The sequence below is a fragment of the Oncorhynchus clarkii genome, chromosome 21 (assembly GCF_045791955.1).
Source record: "Oncorhynchus clarkii lewisi isolate Uvic-CL-2024 chromosome 21, UVic_Ocla_1.0, whole genome shotgun sequence".
In the NCBI taxonomy this organism is placed as follows: domain Eukaryota; kingdom Metazoa; phylum Chordata; class Actinopteri; order Salmoniformes; family Salmonidae; genus Oncorhynchus; species Oncorhynchus clarkii.
The window spans coordinates 34282002-34303662 of record NC_092167.1 but is presented as its reverse complement, the minus strand read 5'-3'; the positions used below and the strand labels follow the sequence as shown (position 1 = coordinate 34303662).

General features: G+C 44.7%; 1 pseudogene; it reads right to left on the bottom strand.

The window, feature by feature from the left end:
* Positions 1–281: 281 nt before the first annotated feature.
* LOC139379197 (acetylcholine receptor subunit beta-like) lies at positions 282–19869 on the bottom strand (annotated as a pseudogene).
* Between the last annotated feature and the right edge of the window lie 1792 nt (positions 19870–21661).

Below are 21661 nucleotides of genomic sequence, written 5' to 3'. Positions count from 1 at the left end.
ATAACTTATATAAATAATACATTTGCAATATATAAATAGATGCTAATCTATAAACCGTATATATTAGATTAGAATTGGAGAAGGGGACTATAAAAGTACATGGTACTGTGTCATCCCAAACAATGCAACAGTGACAATTATACATAGGGCCCTGAGTTTTACCAGGGAATACCTCTGGCCCTATTCATACAAAACAAGTTGACACTCATTGTAATCCCGTGTGGGCAACAGAGTGGCTGTACTGGGGTGTGTGAATGGACTACTGCCCCAGGGGGAAGGGTTCATCTGGAGTGTAGTTGAGTCTGGCGTACATAAACATGAGTCCCCAGAGTAGAGATGATGACAAACAGCCACAGGAACAGCCTGTCCACCACGATGGCTATGTACGGCCAGTCCTGTCTCCTGTAGGGCAAACACACGCAGGCACACACACACAAAGAGACGGAGACATACAGTGCCTTTGGAGAGTATTCAGATCCCTAGACTTTTTCCACATTTTTGTAGGGTACAACCTTATTCTAAAATGGATTCAATTGTTTTTTCCCCTCATCAATCTACACACAATACCCCATAAGGACAAAGCAAAAGCTGATCTTTAGAAATGCAAAAAAAATGTACTTAAAAAAAACTGAAATAGCACATTTACATAAGTATTCAGACCCTTTACTCAGTACTTTATTGAAGCACCTTTGGCAGTGATTACAGCCTCGAGTGTTCTTGGGTATGACGCTACAAGCTTGGCACACCTGTTTTTGAGAAGTTTCTCCGATTTTTCTCAGCAGATCCTTTCATGCTCTGTCAGGTTGGATGTGTAGTGTAGCTGTACAGCTATTTTCAGGTCTCTCTAGAGATGTTCAGTGGGGTTCAAGTCCGGGCTCTGGATGGGCATATCCAGGACATTTAGAGACTTGTCCCGAAGCCACTCCTGCGTTGACTTGGCTGTGTGCTAAGGGTCATTGTCCTGTTTTTCTCTTGTTCTCCCATCTCCTCAGGTGACCATCATTGGTTACCATTGGTTACCATTGGTTACCTCCCTGACCAAGGCCCTTCTCCCCCGATTGCTCAGTTTGGCCGGGCGGCCAGCTCTAGGAAGAGTCTTGGTGGTTCCAAACTTATTCCATTTAAGAATGGTGGAGGCCACTGTGTTCTTGGGGACCTTCAATGCTGCAGAAATGTTTTAGTACCCTTCCCCAGATCTGTGCCTTGACAAAATCCTGTCTGGGAGCTCTATGAACAATTCCTTTGACCACATTGCTTGGTTTCTGTTCTGACATGCACTGTCAACTGTGGGACCTTATATAGACAGGTGTGAGCCTTTCCAAATCATGTCCAATCAATTGAATTCACCACAGGTGGACTCCAATAAAGATGTAGAAATATCTCAAGGATGATCAATGGAAACAGGATTCACCTGAGCTCAATTTTTGAGTCTCACAGCAAAGGGTCTGAATACTTATGTCAATAAGGTATTTCTGTTTTTATTTTTAATACATTTTCTGCTTTCGGCGTCGTCATTATGGGGCATTGTGTGTAGATTGCTGAGGAAATTGTTTTATTTAATCCATTTTAGAATAAGGCTGTAACGTAACAAAATGTATAAAAAGTCAAGGGGTCTGAATACTTTCCGAAGGCACTGTACGCAAGCAATGTAAGTATTGAAGAATGAAGTACAGTATGTCTGCAGTGACACATGGACATCACTAGAGCATGCTAGGAACACTGACTGTGCTATGGGACTGGAGATGAATGTGATGAGAAGGGAGGTTGTGTGTGTGTGTGGTGCCAATCGAGGCAGTGCCATCCTGCTTCTTCAGCTGCTCAGCCATGTATGTGACGGCAGCTATGGCTGACTTGAGGTCCGGGGGGAGGATCAGACAGTAGTTGTCACTGTCAAAGAGCCTCTGGAGCTGCACTGTACTCTCACTCCTGAGAGGGGGGGGGGAGAGGGAGGGGTGTATGGAAAGGAGGAGAGAGAGAGAGCAACAGCATATGAACACACACACAAACAAACAAATGCACACACACACACACAAACAAACAAACAAATGGACACACACAAGTATTATGTATTTAGGGCCCCCCCCCCCTGTCCGTCTATCACTACTTGCACATCCTCATCTGCACATATATCACTCCAGTGTAAATTGCTATATTGTAGTTACTTTGCCACTATGGCCTATTTATTGCCTTAACTCCATACTTCATTCGCACACACTGTATATAGATTTTTCTATTGTGTTATTGACTGTACATTTGTTTATTCCATGTGTAACTCTGTTGTTGTTTTTGGTCGCACTGCTTTATTTTGGCCAGGTCGAGGTTGTAAATGAGAACTTGTTATCAACTGGCCTACCTTGTTAAATGAAGGTGAAAAATATATATCAATATATCATTAGCAATATATCACTATGTCATTAGCAATATATCACTATATCAATATATCACAATATTACTATATCATTAGCAATATATACACACTCAACGTCAACAAAACTAAGGAGATGATTGTGGACTTCAGGAAACAGCAGAGGGAGCACCCCCCTATCCACATCGATGGGACAGTAGTGGAGAGGGTAGTAAGTTTTAAGTTCCTCGGCGTACACATCACAGACAAACTGAATTGGTCCACCCACACAGACAGCATTGTGAAGAAGGCGCAGCAGCGCCTCTTCAACATCAGGAGGCTGAAGAAATTTGGCTTGTCACCAAAAACACTCAAAACTTCTACAGATGCACAACCGAGAGCATCCTGTCGGGCTGTATCACCGCCTGGTACGGCAACTGCTCCACCCACAACCGTAAGGCTCTCCAGAGGGTAGTGAGGTCTGCACAACGCATCACCGGGGACAAACTACCTGCCCTCCAGGACACCTACACCACCCGATGTCACAGGAAGGCCATAAAGATCATCAAGGACAACAACCACCCGAGCCACTACCTGTTCACCCCGCTATCATCCAGAAGGCGAGGTCAGTACAGGTGCATCAAAGCTGGGACCGAGAGACTGAAAAACAGCTTCTATCTCAAGGCCATCAGACTGTTAAACAGCCACCACTAACATTGAGTGGCTGCTGCCAACACACTGACTCAACTCCAGCCACTTTAATAATGGGAATTGATGGAAATTGATGTAAAATATATCACTAGCCACTTTAAAACAATGCTACTTAATATAATGTTTACATACCCTACATTATTCATCTCATATGTACATGTATATACTGTACTCAATCATCTACTGCATCTTTAAGTAATACATGTATCACTAGCCACTTTAAACTATGCCACTTTGTTTACATAGCCTACATTACTCATCTCATATGTATATACTGTACTCGATACCATCTACTGCATCTTGCCTATGCCGTTCTGTACCATCCCTCATTCATATATCTTTATGTACATATTCTTATCCCTTTACACTTGTGTATAAGGTAGTAGTTTTGGAATTGTTAGTTTAGTTTACTCGTTGGTTATTACTGCATTGTCGGAACTAGAAGCACAAGCATTTCGCTACACTCTCATTAACATCTGTGTGTGTGACAAATAAATTTGATTTATATCCCTATATCATTAGCAATATATCACTATCAATATATAAGTATTGATGCTCATTGAATATTTATTTCACCATACATGTACAGTTGGTTTTATGGAGATACATGTACAAATATTTCAAATTATGTTCTTTCTTTGGCACTATTTGATAGTCACACAGCCGACGAGAGATGTGTGTGTTCATTAGCCAGGCCCAGGTCCATTCAGTATCTACCAGCTATCACCTCTTTAGGGAGGCCAGACTGGCACCAGAGCCCACCTATTAGTCACCACCTCCACCATCATGTGGACATCATAACCTCCTGGCAACACAAAGGCTAAGGGAGTGTGTGTGTGAGCTAGGGTGTCACTGAGGGGAGCATGATGTCACCAGGGACACAGGGCGACACCGGATATCTCCCCTTAGACCGGCGAAGTAGGAAACCAGACCAGCTCCGGTAAAGAAAGGGGGATTAAGTGTGTGTGTGTGTACGTATGTGTGTGTGGTATAAAGGGTATCGGGATAGGAGGAATAGAACTACAATGCCAGACTCATATTTTATGGGGGCTGTATATCCCTGAGATGAGACATCAATTGGTCTAGTGAAGATTATACTACTGCCAAGAACGGGCACACAGTGGACCTAACTGTAATAGCAAGGCTGGCACTGGAGAAAAAGGGTCAAATAAAGTAGCTGTGATCTACTGGTGTGTCTCTGTTCTGTCTGTGTGTCTGTGTGAGAGGGTGTGATATGTATGAGTTCATGAGTATGTGTGCCTCTATTTGTTTACTCTAAGTGTGGGTGTCTGTGTGAGTTTGTAAACTATATCTGTCTCTGTTTATGTGACTGTGTGAGTGTGTGTGAGTGACAGAGCGAGGCAGGCTCCATCTGTCTGTGGTAATGAATAGAAGCCCTGGAATGCTGCTGTCACGCAGTAGGCAGAACGGAGCATAGCTGGGCCCTGAGGTGGAAAGATCTCTCTCTCTCTCCCCCTCACTCTCACACACACACACACAGGCGCTTGTTTAATGTGAGCGAGACGCAATCTGAGGGCCACCGAGCCCATCTTTGAGCAGTCCCAGACATCCTGACATTTTCAAACAGGTTTGATTTCATGCTTCCCGAGTGGAGTAGGCATCACTACTGACCCAGATTTGATCCCGTGTTCTGTTAGAGCCGGACGTGACCGGGAGACCCATGAGGCGGCTCACAATTGGCCCAGCGTCGTTCGGGTTAGGGAGGATTTGGCCGGTCAGGTTGTCCTTGTCTCATCGCGCTCCAGCATCTCCTTGTGGCAGGCAGGGTGCCTGCAAGCTGACTTCGGTCGCCAGTTGCACGGTTAGATCCGAAACATATTGGTGCGGCTGGCTTCCAGGTTAAGCGAGCAGTGTGTCAAGAAGCAGTCGTGTTTCAGAGGACGTATGGCTCTCGACCTAAGTTGCAGCGATGGGACAAGTCTTTAAGTACCAATTGGATATCACGAAATTGGGGAGAAAAAGGAGTAAAAGATTTTAAAATAAAATAAACGTTTGATTTTAACAGCACAAAGTCTGCTATGCTCTTGTAGTGTGCAACATCAAGTTTTGAGAACAGTTATCGGCAATAGCCAATGAGATCTCGCCAGAGAAGAAGCCAGTGAGATGACGTTGTTTCGCGTCACCCAGGATGTGTAGACTCTCGAGCAGGAGCAATGATTACAACTAAATTAGTATGCATTTGTACTTGGCTTTGACCAGAGCCAAAGTTCACCACCAATGTTATTCAATTCAAAATGATGGCTAGACATTTCAACTCTGTATGGCAAGAGTGAATTTCTGACTGAAAACAATTATGAGCCCACTTTGAGGCACAGCTCATTCTAGCTACGTTAACATTCTAATCACATCATTACATAATTGTTTTCGCGAGACAGCATGGTATCGGGAATTCTCACAACCTAGTGAAGAATCTTGTAGTGTGATCATCGTGTGGGCACCACTACGTTGGCTAGAAACAACTACAGAAAAGTTGGTCGTCTAATGTGAGAGGCTAAGCAATTAGGATTTTGAACATTGTGCAATGCACACCCGGCATTAGACTGTTGTCCTATGTACACACTCATTGAACACAGGTCACTTGTTCCAGTACCCTGAACCTAAGCAGAAGCAGAAAAAGAAGAAGCAGAAGAAAGAAAAAGCAGAATCCTAGAGTCTAAATCTCATGTAGACTCCATAGCGCCGACATGTAGGCTACAGCTTACCTTGTGTGTGGAGGGGGACCAGGGGTGCAGGTTGAGGACCACCACACTGAGGATGACTGAGAAGGTGACCACGATCATGGTGAACATGACATAGTTAACTACAAGAGTGATAGCCAGGGTGTCACGTCCTGACCTTAGTTCCTTTTGTATGTTTCCATTTTAGGTTGGTCAGGGCGTGAGCATTCTATGTTTTGTTCTTGTGTTTCTATTTCTATGTGTTTGGCCTGGTATGGTTCCCAATCAGAGGCAGCTGTCAATCGTTGTCTCTGATTGAGAACTATACTTAGGTAGCCTGTTTTCGCACTCTTGTTTGTGGGTGGTTGTTTCCTGTTTAGTGTATGTCACCTTGCAGAACTGTTTCGTTTCTTCCATTCACTTCGTTATTTTGTTTTGTGTGTTCAGTTAATAAATTAACATGGGCACTTACCACGCTGCGCATTGGTCCGATCCTTCCTACTCCTCCTCAGACGAAGAGGAGAAGCGTTACACAGGGAGGTCTCAGGGACCTTGTCAGTCAGCAGAAGCATGGGCACAGTGCCAGTGATGAGGACAGTGATGGTCAGGGTCATCTCCACAGCTAAGAGAGAAAGGGAAACACAGGGTTAAAAAATGGTGACTATTGATCTACTGTTGTTTGGCAAGTGATAAAGACTGGGCATAAACATTATGAACCAGCTAAAGACAAATAGTTTATTTTACAACTACGGGCCACATTAAATCAGTTCACGGGCCGCATCTGGCCCACAGGCCGCCAGTTTGACCCATGCTCTAAAAAATAAATAAAGAATAAACAGACTAGATAAACATCTTCCCCGGAGCACAACATATATTCTTAATGATAAATCCTTGCTTTGTAATAAACAATGGCAAACTACCCATCTCAAGTTATCATAGAGATGGAAAGAGGGTACATGTCATGTCTTTGTGCTGCCCATGCTAAAGCATGCTTTGTGGCAAGTGTGCCCTGTATCCATCTCTATGCAAGTTACGCATGCCAATGAGACAATGTGCATGTTTGGCATGGTGTGCCTGCATGGGACGGACATGCGTCAGGTGGTAGATAGAAGACAAAGATGCCCAGGACCATGTTGAGGATGTAGGGCACGATGATGAGGGGAGAGTGTGGAGTTAGAGAGGAAGGAGGAGGTGACAGGGAACAGGGGCGTAAAAAAGGGCATTGTGGTGCTAGAAGAGGAGAGCAGAGAAGAGCGAGAAAAGAAAAGTAGGAGATACGAAAAGAGAAGCCTGGCGAGATTAGAGAAGACACTAACCAATTAAGGCATTCTCATCTATGTCCTGTATCTCCTCTTCATTCTCATCCAGGGCATATTGGAGACCCACCTCTGATGAGTTATAGGTATAGGAGCAAAACACCACAATGCAGCTCTGCCAGTCAAATGGGAAGTACGCCACCTACAGGCAAGGAGGAGTTATTACAGAACCCCCCCATCCATCTGGCACTCCAGGCAGGCTAATGCAAACTTGTGGCGGGCCGGGCGCAGTGCACGCTGACACAGTCACCAGGTGTACAGTGTTTCCTCTGACACATTGGTGCAGCTGGCTTCTGGGTTAAGTGGACATTGTGTCAAGAAGCAGTGCGGCTTGGTTGGGTTGTACTTCGGAGGACACACGGCTCTCGACCTTCGCCTCTTCCGAGTCCGTACAGGAGTTGCAGCGACGAGACAAGACTAACTACCAATTGGATACCATGAAATTGGAGAGAAAAATGGGTAAAAAAAAATATTAAAAAAGGAGGATATGAAAGATCTTAAATAGTATTTGAACCCAGGTCTGGCTATGATGTCCTGGTTTATAGGGCAGCTGCTGTGGTAGATAGCAGGAGGCAGCCAGGTCACAGTCTCATCGCTGTAGACCAGCACATTGACACACACCACGACAAGAGAGACAACACAACATAAAGAGAGACCTAAGACAACATAGCATGGCAGCAACACATGAAAGCACAGCATGGCAGCAGCACAACATGGTAGCAGAACAAACATGGTACAAACATTATTGGGGACAGACAACAGCACAAAGGGCAAGAAGGTAGAGACAACAATACATCACGCAAAGCAGCCACAACCTATTGCAGATTCAGTCTTCCCAGGCCTGGTGCAGGTCTACAATTTTGTTTCTGGTGTCCTTTGACAGCTCTTTGGTCTTGGCCATAGTGGAGTTTGGAGTTTTGACTGTTTGAGGTTGTGGACAGGTGTCTTTTATACTGATAACAAGTTCAAACAGGTGCCATTAATACAGGTAATGAGTGGAGGACAGAGGAGCCTCTTAAAGAAGAAGTCACAGGTCTGTGAGAGACAGAAATCCTGCTTGTTTGTAGGTGACCAAATACTTATTTTCCCCCATAATTTGCAAATAAATTCATTAAAAATCCTACAATGTGATTTTCTGGATTTCTTTTCTAATTTTGTCTGTCATAGTTGAAGTGGTCAGATGAAAATTACAGGCCTCTCTCATCTTTTTAAGTGGGAGAACTTGCACAATTGGTGGCTGACTAAATGCTTTTTTGCCCCACTGTATATTGTACACATTAACACCAATAAGCTCTAAATTCTGCTCTAAGTAAATGAAGAAAACTGTTCCATAAAAACCACAAGAAAACTTTAAGAATGTTCAGAGAACGTCCTAAGAATGTATACAATTCTGTTCTCAGCATCAACAAAACTCTCTATCAAGTTAAGTGTGTTAAGGTGTGTTGGTCATGCCCACTAATTAGTGACACCCGATGTTAATGAGTGCTTGTTTCCATTCCTTTGAAATGGGGTCTGTTTGAGTAGACTAAAAAAGAACAGCTTTGTTTAAGTAAAATAATCATGGCATGCTAGCTCCATCCTGGTGGCCCAGTGGAATTTGATTGTTCCTATATCGTTTGATACCAGAACTACTGAAGGTACAAGGACACACTGGTTACTTAGCATTGTATTGATGACATTATGAACACTGTGATTTGTATCCTTAATACAAGCATCTAGGGCGGATGTTTAGAAAACATTTGTCTGATTGGAATATAAAGGGCCCGTCTCCAAGAGACCCGTTAGACTTTTTCTTTGCCTCTGCTCTGAAGGTGTTCTCCCTGACTTCTTGTACTTTACCAGATGTGTTTCTTTTTATTGATGAACAACTGCTCTTCTTTTGGTTCACCTGAAAATACTGCCTACACCAGGATTACCCACAACAATTGAGAGGTAGAGCCTAAATGTGAAGTGTTCAGATGATCCCAGTCTTACAGGGATCAATAGCTTTTTCATGTTGCTGTGAAACAACTCTTACATTTGAAATAAAGTCAAAAGGCAGCCCAGTCACTTGGTTTGCAATTAAGCTGAGGGATGGGGCTGAAGGAATCCAATCATAATCAAATTCATAGCTGGAGGTCTGGATGCAAGAACTAGCAGTCCGTGAGATCAGCATGGCCGTTTTTTACACTTTCCATCATTGACGATTCCAGTTACTGTATGTGGAAAATATCTGTGTTAGGCAATTGCATCGTCTCAGAAAGCATGCATTTCCTCCTACACTAGAACTAACTTTTTTTCTTTTTTTTATATAGCTGAAAACATAGTAATTGGATTGCTATACCCGGAAATGTTAGCCTTTGACCAGCTTCAGCCTGTCACTAGTGAAATGTATGAGGCTACTGTATTTAACACTTGAGGTTTGTGGAATCCAAACTAAGGGATACTACACCCATTGAGAGGGAGAGTTGAAGTGTCTTATTTTTGACTTCCCTAAGGTCATGTTTCTGTATACGTGTCACAAGAGCCCAGGCAATGCTGACAACACTAGAAAAAAACATTGCCTGCTTGTTAGAAGCTCTTTGTAGAGTACTGCTTACTTTTCCCACTCTCTCTTCAACAGATTCTTCTGGTGACATCGATCTGAACGTACAGACCCATTATATCACGTCTGGGGCTGGGCTCAGTCTTAAAGGCAAAAGCTTCAGCATGCTGGCCATCATTGAGTCCTAGGAAGAGGACGGGAGCTGCCGCGAGGACAACACCAGCCAATATCTGTTAATATTTCTGTTAAATGTTGGCCTGGGCTGCCTGGTCCTGTCCATGTGTCTACAGATGGACAGAACCATGCGTCTGCACACCTTCATGGGAGCCTGTGGCCTCTCAGTATTCCTGTTCGATGTGGTGTTGGCGTGTGGTGTTCTGGCTCAAGAGCGATTGGCTGGGGCCGTACAGCGATCTCCCTGATGACATCTGCCAGTGGCAGGTTTACTGGCACTTAAGTAGAGTTGTTACAGACTCTGAGAAACATCCCAAGGCTGTGTTCAGCCTGTCAGGCAGGGACAGAAACCCACTCCTACATGTCTGAATCAGGACAAATGACAAGCGGACGTGACTCATGGGAGATAAGAAAGCAATTATGCTGTTAGACAACCTAGTTACCAGGCCTAGCCTCTGATTGCCAATAGTTCTTGCCCTTGACATAGCCCTTAGTTTAGGCTACCTCATAATTACCACACACGCTATGACATGGGCATAAAAAGGACCTGCAACAGTTTATGTAGTCTACTTTTTCAAATCAAATCAAATTTTATTTGTCACATACACATGGTTAGCAGATGTTAATGCGAGTGTAGCGAAATGCTTGTGCTTCTAGTTCCGACAATGCAGTAATAACAAGTAATCTAACTAACAATTCCAAAACTACTGTCTTGTACACAGTGTAAGGGGATAAAGAATATGTACATAAGGATATATGAATGAGTGATGGTACAGAGCAGCATAGGCAAGATACAGTAGATGGTATCGAGTACAGTATATACATATGAGATGAGTACGTAAACAAAGTGGCATAGTTAAAGTGGCTAGTGATACATGTATTACATAAGGATACAGTCGATGATACGTATGCATATGAGATGAATAATGTAGGGTAAGTAACATTATATAAGGTAGCATTGTTTAAAGTGGCTAGTGATATATTTACATCATTTCCCATCAATTCCCATTATTAAAGTGGCTGGAGTTGAGTCAGTGTCAGTGTGTTGGCAGCAGCCACTCAATGTTAGTGGTGGCTGTTTAACAGTCTGATGGCCTTGAGATAGAAGCTGTTTTTCAGTCTCTCGGTCCCAGCTTTGATGCACCTGTACTGACCTCGCCTTCTGGATGATAGCGGGGTGAACAGGCAGTGGCTCGGGTGGTTGATGTCCTTGATGATCTTTATGGCCTTCCTGTGACATCGGGTGGTGTAGGTGTCCTGGAGGGCAGGTAGTTTGCCCCCGGTGATGCGTTGTGCAGACCTCACTACCCTCTGGAGAGCCTTACGGTTGAGGGCGGAGCAGTTGCCGTACCAGGCGGTGATACAGCCCGACAGGATGCTCTCGATTGTGCATCTGTAGAAGTTTGTGAGTGCTTTTGGTGACAAGCCGAATTTCTTCAGCCTCCTGAGGTTGAAGAGGCGCTGCTGCGCCTTCTTCACAATGCTGTCTGTGTGAGTGGACCAATTCAGTTTGTCCGTGATGTGTATGCCGAGGAACTTAAAACTTGCTACCCTCTCCACTACTGTTCCATCGATGTGGATAGGGGGGTGTTCCCTCTGCTGTTTCCTGAAGTCCACAATCATCTCCTTAATTTTGTTGACGTTGAGTGTGAGGTTATTTTCCTGACACCACACTCCGAGGGCAATCACCTCCTCCCTGTAGGCCGTCTCGTCGTTGTTGGTAATCAAGCCTACCACTGTTGTGTCGTCCGCAAACTTGATGATTGAGTTGGAGGCGTGCGTGGCCACGCAGTCGTGGGTGAACAGGGAGTACAGGAGAGGGCTCAGAACGCACCCTTGTGGGGCCCCAGTGTTGAGGATCAGCGGGGAGGAGATGTTGTTGCCTACCCTCACCACCTGGGGGCGGCTCGTCAGGAAGTCCAGTACCCAGTTGCACAGGGCGGGGTCGAGACCCAGGGTCTCGAGCTTGATGACGAGCTTGGAGGGTACTATGGTGTTGAATGCCGAGCTGTAGTCGATGAACAGCATTCTCACATAGGTATTCCTCTTGTCCAGATGGGTTAGGGCAGTGTGCAGTGTGGTTGAGATTGCATCGTCTGTGGACCTATTTGGGCGGTAAGCAAATTGGAGTGGGTCTAGGGTGTCAGGTAGGGTGGAGGTGATATGGTCCTTGACTAGTGTCTCAAAGCACTTCATGATGACGGAAGTGAGTGCTACGGGGCGGTAGTCGTTTAGCTCAGTTACCTTAGCTTTCTTGGGAACAGGAACAATGGTGGCCCTCTTGAAGCATGTGGGAACAGCAGACTGGTATAGGGATTGATTGAATATGTCCGTAAACACACCAGCTGGTCTGCGCATGCTCTGAGGGCGCGGCTGGGGATGCCGTCTGGGCCTGCAGCCTTGCGAGGGTTAATACGTTTAAATGTCTTACTCACCTCGGCTGCAGTGAAGGAGAGACCGCATGTTTTCGTTGCAGACCGTGTCAGTGGCACTGTATTGTCCTCAAAGCGGGCAAAAAAGTTATTTAGTCTGCCTGGGAGCAGGACATCCTGGTCCGTGACTGGGCTGGATTTCTTCCTGTAGTCCGTGATTGACTGTAGACCCTGCCACATGCCGCTTGTGTCTGAGCCGTTGAATTGAGATTGTACTTTGTCTCTGTACTGACGCTTAGCTTGTTTGATAGCCTTGCGGAGGGAATAGCTGCACTGTTTGTATTCGGTCATGTTACCAGACACCTTGCCCTGATTAAAAGCAGTGGTTCGCGCTTTCAGTTTCACGCGAATGCTGCCATCAATCCACGGTTTCTGGTTAGGGAATGTTTTAATCGTTGCTATGGGAACGACATCTTCAACGCACGTTCTAATGAACTCGCACACCGAATCAGCATATTCGTCAATGTTGTTGTCTGACGCAATACGAAACATGTCCCAGTCCACGTGATGGAAGCAGTCTTGGAGTGTGGAGTCAGCTTGGTCGGACCAGCGTTGGACAGACCTCAGCGTGGGAGCCTCTTGTTTTAGTTTCTGTCTGTAGGCAGGGATCAACAAAATGGAGTCGTGGTCAGCTTTTCCGAAAGGGGGGCGGGGCAGGGCCTTATATGCGTCGCGGAAGTTAGAGTAACAATGATCCAAGGTCTTTCCACCCCTGGTTGCGCAATCGATATGCTGATAAAATTTAGGGAGTCTTGTTTTCAGATTAGCTTTGTTAAAATCCCCAGCTACAATGAATGCAGCCTCCGGATAAATGGTTTCCAGTTTGCAAAGAGTCAAATAAAGTTCATTCAGAGCCATCGATGTGTCTGCTTGGGGGGGGATATATACGGCTGTGATTATAATCGAAGAGAATTCTCTTGGTAGATAATGCAGTCTACATTTGATTGTGAGGAATTCTAAATCAGGTGAACAGAAGGATTTGAGTTCCTGTATGTTTCTTTCATCACACCATGTCACGTTAGCCATAAGGCATACGCCCCCGCCCCTCTTCTTACCAGAAAGATGTTTGTTTCTGTCTGCGCGATGCGTGGAGAAACCCGTTGGCTGCACCGCCTCGGATAGCGTCTCTCCAGTGAGCCACGTTTCCGTGAAGCAAAGAACGTTACAGTCTCTGATGTCCCTCTGGAATGCTACCCTTGCTCGGATTTCATCAACCTTGTTGTCAAGAGACTGGACATTGGCAAGAAGAATGCTAGGGAGTGGTGCACGGTGTGACCGTCTCCGGAGTCTGACCAGAAGACCGCCTCGTTTCCCTCTTTTTCTGAGTCGTTTTTTTGGGTCGCTGCATGGGATCCACTCCGTTGTCCTGTTTGTAAGGCAGAACACAGGATCCGCGTCGCGAAAAACATATTCTTGGTCGTACTGATGGTGAGTTGACGCTGATCTTATATTCAGTAGTTCTTATTGATCAAACACGCTTCCATGTTTGATCAATAAACTCTGACACTCACTACACACGTTTAATGTTTCTGTGCAACAGTAGGTAGGTCCAGGGTTGTGTTTCTGTGCAACAGTAGGTAGGTCCAGGGTTGTGTTTCTGTGCAACAGTAGGTAGGTCCAGGGTTGTGTTTCTGTGCAACAGTAGGTAGGTCCAGGGTTGTGTTTCTGTGCAACAGTAGGTAGGTCCAGGGTTGTGTTTCTGTGCAACAGTAGGTAGGTCCAGGGTTGTGTTTCTGTGCAACAGTAGGTAGGTCCAGGGTTGTGTTTCTGTGCAACAGTAGGTAGGTCCAGGGTTGTGTTTCTGTGCAACAGTAGGTAGGTCCAGGATTGTGTTTCTGTGCAACAGTAGGTAGGTCCAGGGTTGTGTTTCCGTGCAACAGTAGGTAGGTCCAGGGTTGTGTTTCCGTGCAACAGTAGGTAGGTCCAGGGTTGTGTTTCTGTACAACAGTAGGTAGGTCCAGGGTTGTGTTTCTGTGCAACAGTAGGTAGGTCCAGGGTTGTGTTTCTGTGCAACAGTAGGTAGGTCCAGGGTTGTGTTTCTGTGCAACAGTAGGTAGGTCCAGGGTTGTGTTTCTGTGCAACAGTAGGTAGGTCCAGGGTTGTGTTTCTGTGCAACAGTAGGTAGGTCCAGGGTTGTGTTTCTGTGCAACAGTAGGTACACATGGTTTTTCAATATGCTTCAGAAAAACTAGAGTACTGATGTCTATTTTTATAAAAAAAATTAGAACAATGGTATTTTTTTTTTCTCTTGTTTTACGTTTTGCGATGTACACTGACTACACCTGAAATGTTATGCAAATTGAATGGTACATGACAGCTATTGCTATGCTACATCAACTGGAATCTTTCAATAGAGATTAAGCCTAATGCGTGGGAATAAGATGGACTATCCTATAGCCACAATCATGGCCGCGTTAAGATGTGGTGGGGGTGCTGTCTACGGGGGTATTCACTGCTAACTCAGGAGTAATTTGGTTGGGATTTCTTATGTCAAATTACTCAAGTTGACTTTGTTCACAAATACAGCTTAATGTATGTGGAATTCATCTTTATGGCCTTGTCATCTAGACTGTGCCTGTTGCCAAGTGTCTAACCGTCACCTAAACTGGCCAATCCTGGTGGCGTAGGCTACATTTTAAATCAACCAATGAGGGGAGACTAGACTGGTACATTATTCTGGCTTGTAAAATCATTGATTTTAACTGACCATGAGAAAAGACAGCTACTGTACGACAGTGAATTGAGCCCCTAGTGTGGGCATACACTGACCTACACAATTATAAATAAACTTTGTCATCAAATGTGGTGGCAGCCCTTTTGCTGCCAACTATACTGCCTGTGTGTGTCACACGGCCCAAACCAAATTGACAAAAGACTCCACATGCTAGTAATGGAAAACGGGGAATATCCTAATGAGTCATAGATGGGTTAGCTGAGAACGTCACGAAAACGATGTGCGCGCTTCAGTGGGGCAGAAGTCCGTGTCTCGTTTCAGAAAGTTTTATCTTGTTCTTGATAGTGTCCTGTTTTGAGGTGTTTTGACTGATGTCACGTACATGCTAATATACAGTTGAAGTCTACATACACTTAGGTTGGAGTCATTAAAACTTGTTTTTCAACCACTCCACAAATTTCGTGTTAACAAACTAGAGTTTTGGCAAGTCGGTTAGGACATCAACTTTGTGCATGACAAGTAATTTTTCCAACAATTGTTTAATTCACTGTCACAATTCCAGTGGGTCAGAAGTTTACATACACTCTATTGATTATGCATTTAAACAGCTTGGAAAATTCCAGAAAATGTGTCATGGCTTTAGAAGCTTCTGCTAATTGACATAATTTGAGTCAATTGGAGGTGTACCTGTGGATGTATTTCAAGGCCTACCTTCAAACTCAGTGCCTCTTTGCTTGACATCATGGGAAAATCAAAAGAAATCAGCCAAGAACTCAGAAAACAAAATTGTAGACCACAAGTCTGGTTCATCATTGGGAGCAATTTCCAAACGCCTGAAGGTTCCACGTTCATCTGTACAAACAATAGTACGCAAGTATAAACACCGTGGGACCATGCAGCCGTCATACCGCTCAGGAAGGAGATGCGTTCTGTCTCCTAGAGATGAACGTACTTTGGTGCAAAAAGTGCAAATCAATCCCAGAACAACAGCAAAGGACCTTGTGAAGATGCTGGAGGAAACAGGTACAAAAGTATCTATATCCACAGTAAAACAAGTCCTATATCGACATAACCTGAAAGGTCGCTCAGCAAGGAAGAAGCCACTGCTCCAAAACCGCCATAAACCAGACTACAGATTGAAACTAAACAAGATTGTACTTTTGGGAGAAATGTCCTCTCGTCTGATAAAACAAAAATATAAATGTTTGGCTATAATGACCATCGTTATGTTTGGAGGATAAAGGGGGAGGCTTGCAAGCCGAAGAGCACCATCCCAACCATGAAGCATGGGGGTGGCAGCATCATGTTGTGGGGGTGCTTTGCTGCAAGAGGGACTGGTGCACTTCACAAAATAGATGGCTTCATGAGGGAGGAAAAGTACGTGGATATATTGAAGCAACATCTCAAGACATCAGTCAGGAAGTTAAAGCTTGTTCACAAATGGACAACGACCCTAAGCATGCTTCCAAAGTTGTGGCAAAATGGCTTAAGGACAACAAAGTCAAGGTATTGGAGTGGCATCACAAAGCCCTGACCTCAATCCTATAGAAAATTTGTGGGCAGAGCTGAAAAAGCGTGTTCAAGCAACGAGGCCTACAAACCTGACTCAGTTACACCAGCTCTGTCAGGAGGAATGGGCCAAAATTCACCCAACTTATTGTGGGAAGCTTGTGGAAGGCTACCCGAAACGTTTGACCCAAGTTAAACAATTTTAAAGGCAATGCTACCAAATACTAATTGAGTATATGTAATCTTCTGACCCACTGGGAATGTGATGAAAGAAATAAAAGCTGAAATCATTCTCTACTATTATTCTGACATTTTACATTCTTAAAATAAAGTGGTGATCCTAACTGACCTAAGACAGGGTATTTTTACAAGGATTAAATGTCAGGAATTGTGAAAAACTGAGTTAAATATATATTTGGCTAAGGTGTATGTAAACTTCCGACTTCAACTGTATAATATCAATTAAAATCTGGACATCGAAGCCAGTGTAGTTCCACTGCTGATTTTCATTCTTCCTCTCTATACAAGGACTGATTTAGACCTGGGACACCAGCGGGGTGTAATTATCAGGTATAACAGAAAACCAGGGGTGTATTCATTAGTTGGATTCTGTTGCAAAATGTTTTGCAATGGAAACAGTTCACTCAAAAAGCTCTTCAACATGAAGTAAAATTGGTTGGGTTCTTAAACGGAAGTTGTAGGTCATTTAAATTGTACTAAGTGGCTGCGGATCCATCTTCTCTGGAACCCTCTTCCCAACAGCTAAAGGTCCAAAGCTTCTGCACATGTGCATGATTCTCTACTTTACACACAGTCTTTGCTCTACTTCAGATGCTCAGAGAACAGGCTGCTCTGACGAATGGTGCTTGTTGGAACTAACAGAACCGGATATAGTAGCATAGTATAATGTTACTGTAAGACAAAAACTTTTTAGAATTATTGTGCGAATGATCGCATTTCTCTCTCATGCGGGCCAAAATCATATGGCCCCGCACCACTAGGCAAAATATGTGTTTTTATTCAATCAAAACACTGTAGGTTACTTCGAAACAACACTTTAGCCTACATAACTCAAGAACATCTAAACGCATGACCCCATGAAACTGATTGAAATCAAATGGTTGGCATGCAGATGCTGCATGGACGTTTCCCCCGGTAAAACTTGAATAATTGTTGTAGGCTGACGTTTATGGGAATGAGTCTTGTCCTTGAGGCAGAACTGAGAGATTTCCTCTAGATGGGCTAATAGGCTATATTGTAAAAATGCATTAAAAAAAGCTTTTTTGTCTTCATTTAATAAGGTTAGTGTTAGGCATTAGGGTTAGCAGTGTGATTAAGGTTAGGGTTCAAATCGAATTTTGTGACTGTGCCAGCTAGTGACCACTGCCGAGCTGCTTCCAGAACAAGAGTCATGACGAAAAACGCTAACCTGCAAAATGATCATTCACGATTGACATTTCGAGAAATGAGAAGGGAGGGTTGAGGTAGCTGTACAGAAACACATGAGCAGAACGTGATTTGAACGGGACAGGGGCGGTTACCTCCGGGATTTCCTCCGGTTCCGCAAGGCCCCAGTTTTAGGGACATCTAAGGAGTGCAGAGTTTTTCCAGTTCAGTGTCACATAGTCAGAAAAAACTGACGGTCATGGAACAGGGATGGCGTTCTATGCTATTCTAAACTCTTGGTCATGTTCTACGCTATTCTAAACTCTTGGTCATGTTCTATGCTATTCTAAACTCTTGGTCATGTTCTATGCTATTCTGAACTCTTGGTGGTGTTCTATGCTATTCTATTTCGGAGCGGGACAGGAGTCTGCCACACCTTGTCGGGAGGAATCGTGAGGACTTCTATATTATTCTAATCTTCTGGGTTCCATGATAGCCTGTAGTCTGTCCACGCCTAGAGAAAGAGGGAGGGGGGAGAGAGAGAGAGATTAAGTCACGAAACAAGGAGGAGATAATAGAGAAACGACAGAATGGGAACAGAGATGAAATCGTTATTACAGTTCTCTGATGTTGCTGTCATTTCTAACGCTGCTGTGGCGGTCTCATTTACAAAGACACTGCACTGTCACACACACACACACATACCTTCTCCAATAACAATTTGCGCTGCAGACCAAGGAAAAAAAAGCCAGGCGAAAAGCGAGAAGAGCGAGGCTACACACGAGAGAGATCCAGAAATAAATAATTTCATTTTGAAAAGAGACGAGAAGAGAGCGAAGCTTAGAGGAGAGATGAGGATAAATGTTTGACGCTCACCATATTCATGGACATTGTTGGTTGTCATCGCCTCGTTCTTCTCATACTGCCCAGAGAGATAGACTTTAGACTGGGGTTGGGGGTGAATCTTCTTGTACATGGCAGCCTGCTATACTCAATCCTGTCCTAGGAAAGCTTAATTAGCCATGCATGATTGGAGGCTCGATGTCGCTGAGACAGGGCTGGCTGGCAGTGCCAAGGGAAGGAGGCCGTGGCTGTGTTTATATATGCATGCGCAAGTGTGTGTGTTTACGAGTGCATGTTTATACAATGAGTATACCAAACATTAGGAACACATTCCTAATATTGAGTTGACCCCCCCACTCTGAATGGCACACATACACAATCCATGTCTCAAGGCTTAAGAATCCTTCTTTATCCTCTCCTCCCCTTAATCTACACTGATTGAAGTGGATTCAACAAGTGACATCAATAAGGGATCATAGCTTTCACCTGGATTAATCTGGTCAGAGCAGGTGTTCTTAATGTTTTGTGTACTCAGCGTATGTGTTGTGTTGTACCAGACTGACAAGCTGGGAGAAGGATAACCTCACTCTGACCTAGACTTTCTGCTCCCAGTGTTTGGCTGGCTGGGCCTTCAGGTTGTAGTTATGGAAGATCTTCTGGTGAAGCTGCACCTGGGAGGGGGGAGATTTGGGTAAGGACTTCTGATTTACAGTTTTGATTCGATCAACGTTATTTAATTTACCAGCAAACCATCTCTACCCCCCCCCCCAACAGGTCGTTAGCTTCCTGGTTTCTTGTCCTCCAATCCTAGTGACTATGACTGTCTGGCCGCCTCTCTCCTTCACCCCATTTACCTCTGTCTCCCCCTTTCTCCTGCTCCCTTTCCCCCTCTCCCTTCTCTCCTCCCCCCTCTCTCTTTAGAGGAAATCATAAAATCCCTGATCCATCCATACCTGTCCTGCCTGGTTTTCCTCCCCAAAGAAAGATTGTCTATCCTCTGACACTACACCAGCACTATAGGCACCTAATTGCCCAGAGGTCACTACACCAGCACTGTAGGCACCTAATGGCCCAGAGGTCACTACACCAGCACCGTAGGCACCTAATGGCCCAGAGGACACTAGACCACCACTGTGGGCACCTAATGGCCCAGAGGTCACCAGCTAGCATGGGGGGGTGTTTGTTTTTCAACACCCCCACTGGGTCACAAGGTCAAATTCAAAGGCATTGTCGTTCAGGAACCTGGGTAGTAGGAACCCAACACGTCTCCGAAACCATTAACCCTCACACACACTCCAACTAACACATGCCTCCACACACACACCCAGGTCCAGAGTGTGAAACAGGCCAGCACAGCCGCTACACCGCCGTATAGCTACACCAACCTGCTTGTGCGTGCAAAACGTTTCTCCCTCTCTCTGTCTCTCCTCTCTTTATAGGTGGGCGTCGTCCGCTTGGGGAAGCTCTCGCCTGATTGGCCGGCGGTGCTGGGATTGACAGGATGGAGGAATGGGTTTTGGCCTATGGAAGCCACCGTAGTCAGATACCTGTTGTTGAGGTTTGGTCGGGGTGGGGAGAGGGGGGCATGACAAATGGGGATATTTTTGGGGAGAACAAAGTGGGAGAGGTTCAGATGATCACTCCCCCCCCCCCGTAGGAAGGAGGGGGGTATACCGGAGACGCCACACATCAGGTCGCACCATGCTTTTGGTGGAACCCTCATTGCATGCTACCCCCTAATGTCTCTGTCTGTCCATCTGTGTCTGTCTCTCTGGCTAGTTAGACTATCCGTTGCTCTCACTCTACTACCCCCCAGACTCAGATTCTCTCTCTCTTCTTCTGTCCTTTGATGGAATGGCAGGTGTTCTCAACTCTGCCCATTGTGTGATATGCAGATCATTAGAAACCCTGGGGGAACTCCAGCACACATAAAGTCCAGACCATAAAACACCACAGCAGTATTCAACACCTGGTCAACACACTCAAACATCACCATCAACAGAGGTAATCAGGCTAGAAAGCAGCCTCAAGGGCTAAATGCATGTGTAAATCGGAAAAACATAGGGACAGGAGTTTTCATTCATGACAATCCTACAGGAAAACTCTGTGTCTTGTTGTAGCCTATGGGTGTTTTCATAGAGGAAAACTAGGGCCCAGAGTTTTTTCAGGTCAAGTCAAACAGTCTGTTGACGAGGCCTCCCACTCTGTGTGTGTGTGTGCATTCTCCATTATTATGCGCAGGGATCGCATTTTGACAACAGATGGAGCCTTTGATTTGACTCATCTCAGATCTTTATTTTAAAAAACTAAACAAAAGCACGACAAGCTTAACAGACAGGTGTGTGTGTGTATGGGAGAGAAAGGTGGTACAGATTTCTATAGTAATGGGAATTCCACAGACGGTTGGCATGCATGCATACATGCATACATGCATACCAACCGCCTGTGGAATTCCCATTACTGTATAGTATACATACAGTGGGGCAAAACAAGTATTTAGTCAGCCATCAATTGTGCAAGTTCTCCCACTTAAAAAGATGAGAGGCCTGTAATTTTCATCATAGGTACACTTCAACTATGACAGACAAAATAAATTCCAGAAAATCACATTGTAGGATTTTTAATGAATTTATTTGCAAATTAAGGTGGAAAATAAGTATTTGGTCACCTACAAACAAGCAAGATTTCTGGCTCTCACAGACCTGTAACATCTTCTTTAAGAGGCTCCTCTGTCCTCCACTCGTTACCTGTATTAATGGCACCTGTTTGAACTGGTTATCAGTATAAAAGACACCTGTCCACAACCTCAAACAGTCACACTCCAAACTCCACTATTGCCAAGACCAAAGAGCTGTCAAAGGACACCAGAAACAAAATTGTAGACCTGCACCAGGCTGGGAAGACTGAAACTGCAATAGGTAAGCAGCTTGGTTTGAAGAAATCAACTGTGGGAGCCATTATTTGGAAATGGAAGACATACAAGACCACTGATAATCTCCCTCGATATGGGGCTCCACGCAAGATCTCACCCCGTGGGGTCAAAATGATCACAAGAACGGTAAGCAAAAAT